The sequence below is a fragment of the Oncorhynchus gorbuscha genome, unplaced genomic scaffold (assembly GCF_021184085.1).
Source record: "Oncorhynchus gorbuscha isolate QuinsamMale2020 ecotype Even-year unplaced genomic scaffold, OgorEven_v1.0 Un_scaffold_11770, whole genome shotgun sequence".
Taxonomy (NCBI): Eukaryota; Metazoa; Chordata; class Actinopteri; order Salmoniformes; family Salmonidae; genus Oncorhynchus; species Oncorhynchus gorbuscha.
The window spans coordinates 1-9,395 of NW_025754253.1; the positions used below are offsets into that span (position 1 = coordinate 1).

The 9,395-nt window shown below is 42.7% G+C and overlaps 1 long non-coding RNA gene across 1 annotated transcript; it reads left to right on the forward strand.

Moving 5' to 3' along the window:
- The first annotated feature begins 438 nt into the window (after nucleotides 1-438).
- Nucleotides 439-6,421, forward strand: LOC124030461. The gene is made up of 3 exons (XR_006837967.1): nucleotides 439-560; nucleotides 5,856-5,931; nucleotides 6,325-6,421. It is a non-coding gene; the product is annotated as an uncharacterized LOC124030461 (long non-coding RNA).
- Nucleotides 6,422-9,395: the final 2,974 nt, after the last annotated feature.

Below are 9,395 nucleotides of genomic sequence, written 5' to 3' on the forward strand. Positions count from 1 at the left end.
AGCTTATTGATGTCCTGATGCAGGTTTATAATGTTAGGGAGCAGGTTATTGATGTCCTGATGCAGGTTTATAATGTCTGGGAGCAGATTATTGATGTCCTGTTCTTGGGCTGCAGGCTGGGAGCGTCCTGGGACACATAGATGGAATAACTTGTATTGGTGGGCCCTGAGAGACTGACTTGGTGGGACAGCCACCCACGTCACTGCATTGTCTCTGCACAGGAGGGATGCTTACTGTGTTTGACCTTCTCCAGCCGATACGAGGACAGATTAATCAGTGTCTGTGTGAGAGAATAAATGTTCTGTAAAATACAAGTCTAGTAGATTGTTTCTAGAAATGAATAAACATTGAACCACGGTTGAATTCAGAGATGTTGTTAGTCAGATGTCTTTCTCCATTGTGCATGCTGAACATAGCGGTCTGTCTCATTTTGTTTCCAGGAGCCATTTGAGGATGGCTTCGCCAACGGGGATGAGCTGTCACCGGCCGAGGAGGCCGCAGCCAAGGAGGCGGCCGAGCCTAAGGGAGCGGTCAAGTTCGGGTGGATCAAAGGGGTGCTGGTAAGTGGTCAACCGACAGACTGTTTTACCTTTTTGCATCTCCCGAGTCCTGCTTACCTTTTTGTTATGTGACACAATGTGACGTTTCCCCATCAATATCCCTGTATTTCCATCTGCATCTCTGCCTCCATTTTTATGTGTGTCTTTACTTTCAGCCGTTTCTCTTTGCGTCTACATGCTACTGCATCATAAGCACTTCTCTTTTTGTGGATATGACATTGTAGGGAATGCATTGTCCTCCAGTTATTCTTGAACACAATATTCAATGGCGTGAACGGAAATCCTGACTTGGTGTACATGAATTTCAAGTCAGGATTTTGACCATAGTATATTTTTCTGCCCTCTCATTCAAAGTACAGAGAAATTCCTTCATGACCCCACAATCAGACTAGGTCTCTTTTAGTATTAAGTTAACGTATCATTCAATTTAAGATTCCCTTGGCTATCTTAATTGTATTTTAGCAGTCCTATAGCAGTCAAGAGGAACCTCAATAATTGAGATGTGAGTCTGCCTCAAGATTCTGTGCAACTAGCAAGAAATCCTTTGGTGGTTAATCCTTCGTGGTCTGTCCAGGCCATAAAATGTTTGTGAGAGTCTAGTGTAAGAATCTGCCAGGGTTGTAGGAATTTGTCACACATTACATTTGTATTTATTTCACCTTTATTTAACTAGGCAAGTCAGTGGATGCTCAATATTCAAATTTGAATACGAGTTCTCGATCCTACAAGACAAATCGGTTGGGACGAGCATCACCATCTGACGTGAGACAATGCAGCAAATATTGATGGGTACGCTTCCTGCTTTTACTACCTGCTTTGCTTTTGTGGGTACACACGCAATGCCAGTCCACCTATTATGTCATCATTGGCTTGAGCGAGAGCCAGTTCTATTATTTGCAGTATTTCCATGGCAACACATGCTATTCGCGGCTACAGTGACCACGATCATTTTGCTGGCCAATAACAGTCATCCCAAATTCCATGACTGTCACAGTCCTAAATAAATGTGGTACAAGTTCCTGCTGCTTTTTACAACGGTCAGATGGGTGAGAGGAAGGAAGGCTTTTAGATGTCAAAATACAAGCTGGGTGACAAGAAACAGAGATTATCATGAGAAAGAACTAACTGTGCTGTACATCTGTCAGAAAACTTCAAACAAAGAGGAAATGGCTTGAAATAAACTGTTTCTACTAGCTGTCATGGATGTAGTTAAAAGTACTTTACATTTTAGACCGGCACAGCGGTCTAAGGCACTGCATCTCAGTGCTAGAGGTGTCACTACAGACCCTGGCTCGCTTCCAGGCTGTATCACAACCGGCCATGATTGGGCGACCCATTGGCCTAGCATCATCCGGGTTAGGGTTTGGCCAGAGTAGGCCGTCATTGTAAATAAGAATTTGTTTTTAACTGACTTGCCTAGTTAAATAAAGGTGACAAAGAAATCCACAATTCAAAACATTAAAACATACAGAACCAGTCAAAAGTTTGGACACAGCTACTCATTGAAGGGTTTTTATTTATTTTGACTATTTTCTACATTGTAGAATAATAGTGAAGACATCAACACTATGAAGTAATACATATGGAATCACGTAGTAACCAACAAAGCGTTAAACGAGTCAAAATATATTTTATATTTGAGATTCTTCAAAGTCGTCACCCTTTGCCTTGATTACAGCTTTGCACACTTGGCATTCTGTCAACCAGCTTCATGAGGTAGTCACCTGGAATGCATTTCAATTAACAGGTGTGCCTTGTTAAAAATTAAATATTGGTAAAGAAATATGGTATATAGAATTAGAATTATTTTAACCCTTATTTCACTGAGAACACATTCTCATTTACAGCAACGACCTGGGGAGAGGAGGGGGGATAAATGAGCCAATTGTAAGCTAAGGATGATTAGGTAGCCATATTTGGAATTTAGCCAGGGCACCAGGGGTTAACACCCCTACTCTTACGATAAGTGCCATGGGATCTTTAGTGAGCACAGACAGTCAGGACACCCGTTTAACATCCCATCTGAAAGATGGCACCCTATACAGGGCAATGTCCTAACTCACTGCCCTGGAGCATTGGGATATTTTCTTTTTAGACCAGAGGAAAGGGTGCCTCCTACTGGCCCTTCAACACCACTTCCAGCAGCATCTGGTCTCCCATCCAGGGACCGACCCTGCTTAGCTTCAGAAGCAAGCCAGCAGTAAGATGCAGGGTGGTATGCTGCTGGAAGATAGCCCTATTTGGTAAAAGACCAAGTCCATATTATGTCATGAACAGCTCAAATAAGCAAAGAGAAACAACAGTCCATTACTTTAAGGCATGAAGGTCAGTCAATCTGGAAAATTTCAAGAACTTTGAAAGTTTCTTCAAGTGCAGTCGCAAAAACCATCAAGCGCTATGTTGAAACTGGCTCTCATGAGGACCGCCACAGGAAAGGAAGTCCCAGAGTTACCTCTGCTGCAGGAGTAGAATTGCCAGCCTCAGAAATTGAGCTCAAATAAATGCTTCACAGAGTTCAAGTAACAGACACATCTCACCATCAACTGTTCAGAGGAGACTCGTGAATCAGCCTTCATGGTCAAATTGCTGCAGGAAGAAACACGGCAATTAGACCGGTGGAAATCTGTCCCTTTGGTCTGATGAGTCCAAATATTAGATTATTGGTTCCAAACGCCGTGTCTTTGAGACGAGAGTAGGTGACGGTTGATCTTTGCATGTGGGTTCCCCATGAAGCATGGAGGAGGAGGTGTGATGGTGCTTTGATGGTGATGTATTTAGAATTCAAGGCACACTTAACCAGCATGGCTACCACAGCATTCTGCAGCGATACGCCATCCCATCTGGTTTGCACTTAGTGGGACTATCATATGTTTTTCAACAGGACAATGACCTAACACTGTGTATGGGCTATTTGATCAAAAATGAGAGTGATGGAGTGCTGCATCAGATGACCTGGCTCCACAATCACCCGACTTCAACCCAATTGAGATGGTTTGGGATGAGTTGGACTGCAGAGTGAAGGAAAAGCAGCCAACAAGTGCTTAGCGTATGTCGGAACTCCTTCAAGACTGTTGGTAAAGCATTCCAGGTGAAGCTGGTTAAGGGAATGCCAAGAGTTTGCAAAGCTGTCATCAAGGCAGAGGGGTGGCTACTTTGAAGAATCTCAAATATGTTGTTTAACACTTTTTTGGTTACCACATGATTCCATAGGTTTGATGTCTTCACTATTATTCTACAATGTAGAAAATAGAAAACTCCTGAATGAGTAGGTGTCCAAACCCTGGTTCCCTAATTTGTTTTATAGCTCTGCGCGCTCATTTGACTCTCCATGAAATAGGCAGAATAACTAGCTAGAGAAATTATTACAAATGTTGTGACAGTTAATAGTTTGTAATTGTGAGAAAATAAAAACACATTCTGTTCAGGGCGTTGGTTGTCAATTTGCAGTGACTTGATCCACTGTGTAGCTAACTCTTGTAACTAGCGCTTCCTTGTAACTAGCGCTTCCTTCACTGACATAAAAAGCTTTCAAGCCTGTTTAAATGACCCTGAAGTTGTAGACATGCAGCCCCACAATTAAGAGGAACTGAGTGTTATCAGAAATCGGTCTGTAGATCAGCATGTTTCTCCATGATAGTATTGTTGGTTCAGCTGAGCACAGCAGCTGGCTCAGGAATACTGCAATAACTTGTGGTAGAAGAACAGCTGCTTCATGAAAATCAATGTAAGCATTATCACTACTAACTACAGTAGTTTGATAGCTATCATTTGTTGGAAGATTTAACATTGTGTGTGCAGCACTAAATAGGTAGCTGGTTTGTTTCAGTCAAGGACATTTCAGTGACTGGCTCCACTGTTGCTGACAAGTTGGGGCGGCAGGTAGCCTAGTGGTTAGAGCGTTGGGCCAGTAACCGGAAGGTTGCTAGATTGTTACCTTGTCAGCTCGGGGATTCAATCTGTTGTTCTGCCCTGAACAAGGCAGTTAACCCACTAGGCAGTTAACCCACTAGGCAGTTAACCCACGAGGCAGTTAACCCACTAGCCCGTCATTGTAAGTAAGAATTTGTTCTTAACTGACTTGCCTAGTTAAATAAAGGTTATAAAATTAAAAATAAAAAAAATTATAAATGCTAGCTTTCGTGCTCCATAGTCAAACTTCAGAAATACTGTTCATTTGAAGCACAATATTCCTTAGCAAGATGAAAATGGGGCAACCCCCATTTTTTAAATCTTAGATCTTTGATGTCACCTAGGTAATAGTTTTGGATGTTGTGGCAGTCCATTGTAGCCGGACTACGTTAGCTCAATCCCATTGTCCTTTGCGAGATACAAGACCGATCAGTGCAGGTGGAATCTGATGTGACATCATTTGAATTAATATTTTACATTACCATGGAAATGATTGCATCACAATACCAGGTGGCCACTGCGAGTGGGTTTACATGTCAAATTGCCAGGGTTACATGTTCCAAGCACATCTCTTTCTATGTGTGCTGCTGCTGCTGCTACAGGGAGAGGGGGTGTTGCCGAGAAACCCAAGACTTGTTCGCTACAACACCTTAATTGTTTCAGCAAGGAGCAACAAAGTTTCATCATGTTGTTTGGAGTCCATGTTACTGAAGAAACAAACTCAACCGCATCGAACGCCTGGCTGTCCTGTCTTCAGTTCGTTCCAAAATAATACAAAAATAGGGTTATGACTTATTTGACTTTCATGACGATCTTCATCCATAACTTTCGGGTACACGGTAATTGTGCCACACCTACTTTGGTTCTGTATTCCAAATTCTGACTAGAGAAAAGTTTCATGGTGGGTATGATGCTAATCAATGAGTTTATTATACTACTCAATTACAAGATATTTGCACTGAAATTGATAACACTGTGGTAGATACTGATGAATGTTCTTTGAGGTTGACAGTGATTTGATTTTAAATGAGGCTAGTCATTAAAAGTTGACTTTTTCCTTCCACCAGCCTTGGCCAGGTTTTCAAATGTTATCTTTTAAAGAGAAGGGCTTCAATCAGGACTTAAATCACTGTTTAAACATTTCTTCTAACATTAAGTTGCAATCTTGGTGCTTGTCGATAACAGGGCAAAACTACTACTTTCACTAGGTTTGTAATTTTAACATTCACATTCATTCAGGTCAAACTGTGATCCTGCATCAAGAAAGTCTTGGCCTTGATTCCCACCAGCCATGTTCCAAGGCCAGGTCGTTGGAAAGTGCTTTCTTGAGTGAAGTGTTCCGGTTACCTCACATGCATCCTAACTGCCACCCCTTCCTCTGTGCAGGTGCGCTGCATGTTGAACATTTGGGGCGTGATGCTCTTCATCCGCATGTCATGGATCGTGGGCCAGGCGGGAATTGGTAAGACTACACCATGGAGTAGATCTTGGGAGTTCATGTGAATTACTGTTTTAATTCACACACAACGTCAACCCGAACCCCCAGCCACCCCACCAAACCACCCCTCTTTCTCCCATCACCTTTTGACCATTTACCATCCAGATGCTAAATGTTGCCACACGGCAACACATGCAGGCAACTGTTACACACTAGCTTGTTTTTGTAGTGGCGCCGCTACGATTCACAGTCCTTCTAACACTAACCCATGTGTGAATATGAGTGAGAGGCTGAACAAGCAAATGGGCTGCTTATTGATGCTCATTATTGCAGTTATTCTCCTCGTAGGAGTTTGTCGAAATGTTAATGCTGATTTTGCTTTGTCACTAGTTAATCTTGTCCTCCGTTTCCTTTCAGTTCTCTCCTGTGTGATCGTTCTCATGGCAACAGTTGTGACCACCATCACTGGCCTTTCGACCTCAGCGATTGCGACTAACGGCTTTGTACGAGGAGGTATGATCCTTTGCTTCTTTAAAGGTCCAATGCAGCCATTTTTATCTCAATATCAAATCTCATTTCTGGGTAACAATTAAGTACCTTACTGGTATGGTTTTCAATTAAAATGGTCAAAAAGAAACATGTATTCTTAGCAAAGATCAATTTCCCAAGCTAGAATTTAGCTAGGACTGTCTGAAGTGAAAAGAGAGATTGTGCAAATGAACAAAGTTGTGATGCATGCTTTTCTGAAGGAATAGCAGCATTTGTACATGGAGCAGAGGGGAGAAGGAGAAAAAAATGCTAGTAGGAACCACAGGGGGGAAAAAATGGAAGCTGCACAGACAACTCATCCAGAACATTGACTTCTGGCAGAAAGCCATTAAGATATCTGATGGCAAACATTTAGTATTGAATTGCATAAAAAGTGTAACTTCATCACCTCGTGCGCCACAGAACAGAGACTCACCGACATGTTTAAAATGGTCTGGACGCACCAGATCCTGCCATCTTCCATGGTGGCACCAACAACATAAACCATCATTATGTTATCAAACTTGGCATCTGCAATGTTCTTCAAAGTAAATGTGTTTGTGAGGTTGACCATGCTGTTGGATTAGAACAGTGAGGAGGCATACGAGTAAGATGTGTTTTTCTTGCCAGAGTAATAAGGCTTTTATTAGCAAACGTGAAGATACTAAGCTGGAGACTGTACAGGTATTTACAAAAACAATAAATAGGACAATGAACAAAAGGTAGGCCTAATAAACTCAAAGAAAACCCAGGCTCCAATCATGCCTGTAAAGCCCGGCGTCATGCAAACCTGTCTGTCTCGTCTTGTCCAAACAACAACAATAATGACAGGGTTTAAATAATACATTCCCACAATGCACTAGCCAATGTTAAGTCGACCCTCTACTTTTTCGAACATTCTGTTAAAAATCGCGCCAACATTTCAGCGCCCTGCTACTCAGGCCAGGAATATAGCATATGCATATGATTAGTATGTGTGGATAGAAAACACTAAAACTGGTTAAATCACGGCTTTATAAAACGTGCGTTTCATCGGTGCAGGAATAATCACTACCTGACATGATGGCTCCTTGCTGTCCCCAGTCCACCTGACTGTGCTGCTGCTAGTTTCAACATTTGACCATGGTCATTTATGCATTTGAACATCTTTCATGTTCTGAAAAGCACAGCCAGGGAATATCTAGGTTTCTTCCTAGGTTTGGCCTTTCACTGAAAATTGTTTGCTGTTTGGGGAAAAAAAAGCTGATCGAAGGGCTATATAAATAGAATTTGATTGGATTTGATTTGATCACTGAAAATGGAAATAAATATCCATGACTTCAAAGGAATTGTTCAAAGTGAATCGAATTAAATGAGGCCGAGGTTGCAGTGCCCTACAGCTTTCACACGTTGTCTAGAGTCTTGTCATTTGATTCGCAATTGATTCTTGGTCTAACCGAATCAAGGGAATCGATTCCCTCCGGGCTCCAACCAGATGTTTGGTCCGAGCTCTCTCCAAGACATTTTTTTCGAAACAGACACCTATAGAATTGACATCGCCTCCTGATGAATAATAAAGTTAAAACGTTACCTACCTAAGTTGCATTACAAAAGTATTTGAAGTGTTTGTGAAAGTTTATCGTCGACTTTTTGAATTTAAAAAAATGGCCGTTACGTTAGAACGCTATTTTTTCCGTTTATCACACAGTCTTCATAGATCGATATCTAGGCTATATGGACGATTTGTCGAAAAAAAAGACCCAATAGTGATTATGGGACATCTAGGAGTGCCAACAAGAAGATGGTCAAAGGTAATGAATGTTTTATATTTTATTTGTGCGGTTTGTGTAGCGCTTGACTATGCTAATTATTTTGTTTACGTCCCTGCGGGTCTTTTGGGGTGTTACATGCTATCAGATAATAGCTTCTCATGCTTTCGCCGAAAAAGCATTTTAAAAATATGACTTGTTGTCTGGATTCTACTTGAGTGTAGCTTTAATTCAATACCCCTGCATGTGTATTTTAATGAACGTTTGAGTTTTAATAATACTATTAGCATTTAGCGTAGCGCATTGCATTCCAGAGCTCTAGATGGGACGCCTGCGTGCCAGGTAGGACAAAGAGGTTAGAACGTTCACAATGCAGGAAATGTTCAGTTCATAAGCATATTTTATGTATTCATACCAGCACACATGTTGATAAATGTGCTTCTGGTGCAGTAACAGTAAGGTCGGTGCATTCCTTTCCTTCATTCCTTTCTGGCTCAGAAACAGCCCCTTCCATTGACAGGTTAGAAACATCACACCGCTGCAGCTCAGACTCACTGACCGCAGGGAGCAGTAGATCAGGGACAGGTAGATCAGGGAGCAGTAGATCAGGGACAGGTAGATCAGGGACAGGTAGATCAGGGACAGGTATATCAGGGACAGGTAGAGCAGGGACAGGTAGAGCAGGGACAGGTAGAGCAGGGACAGGTAGAGCAGGGAGCAGTAGATCAGGGACGGGTAGAGCAGGGACGGGTAGAGCAGGGACAGGTAGAGCAGGGAGCAGTAGATCAGGGACAGGTAGAGTGGGGACAGGTAGCTCAGGGACAGGTAGAGCAGGGACAGGTAGAGCAGGGAGCAGTAGATCAGGGACAGTTAGAGCAGGGACAGGAAGAGCAGGGAGCAGTAGATCAGGGACAGGTAGAGCAGGGACAGGTAGAGCAGGGACAGGTAGATCAGGGACAGTTAGATCAGGGACAGTTAGAGCAGGGACAGTTAGAGCAGGGACAGGTAGATCAGGGACAGGTAGATCAGGGACAGTTAGAGCAGGGACAGTTAGAGCAGGGACAGTTAGAGCAGGGACAGTTAGAGCAGGGACAGTTAGATCAGGGAGCAGTAGATCAGGGACAGGTAGATCAGGGACAGGTAGATCAGGGAGCAGTAGAGCAGGGACAGGTAGAGCAGGGAGCAGTAGATCAGGGACAGGTAGATCAGGGA